Consider the following 1,146-nt stretch of genomic DNA (forward strand, 5'->3'; position numbering starts at 1 on the left):
GAAGTTTGGACATGCCAAAGCAATGAGCGTCAATGACATCGCCCGTGTCAACAAGCTTTACAAATGCTGTAAGGAAAAACAAATAAACATGTCTATATCTAGATCAGAAAGTCCTTATCATATTTCATGTTTGTTTTTCAGTCAATCAGAAGTTCATGGTTTGAAGACGCCGGCCTCCCGAAGCTGCAGCTGATCAGGAGCTTCATCAAAAACCAAACTGAGCTAGCATAAAAAAATAATGTCTTCCTTTTTAATAAACAGCTGGAAATTATGGTTTGATTTTGGAAAAGGTTTGGAAAACCATTTAGACATAAACAGCAAGCATCACCACATTTMTGTTTCTGCTTTTTTGCATTTGCTTTGGKATTAATTACTTTAAGTAAGTAAGTAAGTAGTATTTAAGTAATTAAYAACTTAAATACAATGTTACAGRGAAAAAAAGGAAATTCTGCTTTGCAGTGATTACTTCTGCCTAATAAAGAAGCACATGTTAAAAAATTTTGTGGTGAAATTATTTTCTTGAGTTATTTATGTGAAGGGATAGACGAGGTATTTATTTTAATATCCAATCAGAAACCACTGCCATCTATTGATGTTTTATGTGACAACTTAAAGAAAGGTTAAATAATAAATAATTTTRAGGTTAGTTTGTTTTTAAGGCAAAATGCGTTGTAAAATTTGAAATAGCAGTAATTTCAAGTTTATTAATCAAAGTTTTGCTACATAAAGTAAAAAGATCAACTGTTTGGGTAATATAGGATCTATTTATATTTTTATTTTCTGTGTTCTTACTTTAGTAACTCAAATTAGTTGCACTCAATCAAAACTTTCTAGACTTTCAAATAAGCTAATCAGGCAGTTTTAGGTTTAAAGAAGCTAACAGGAAGGAGAAGAAGAAGAAGACAGGAATATCTGGAGGTTTCACAGGCAAGTAAGATTCAGAGTCAAACACAGGTAATTCCAGGCAAACAAAAAGGCATCAACTAACTTTTTATTTTAACCTGAGCTATTTTGACTTGTGCAATCCAATGAAAAGATTACAAGACAGACCGGACTAAACCAAGAGGCCAAAAATATTTTGGACTTTTATGATTTTATTTTTAAAAAGTATTTTTTTAGTGTTGCCAAATATTTGTTCAATAGGTT

Source organism: Poecilia reticulata, unplaced genomic scaffold (genome assembly GCF_000633615.1).
Source record: "Poecilia reticulata strain Guanapo unplaced genomic scaffold, Guppy_female_1.0+MT scaffold_1113, whole genome shotgun sequence".
Taxonomy (NCBI): domain Eukaryota; kingdom Metazoa; phylum Chordata; class Actinopteri; order Cyprinodontiformes; family Poeciliidae; genus Poecilia; species Poecilia reticulata.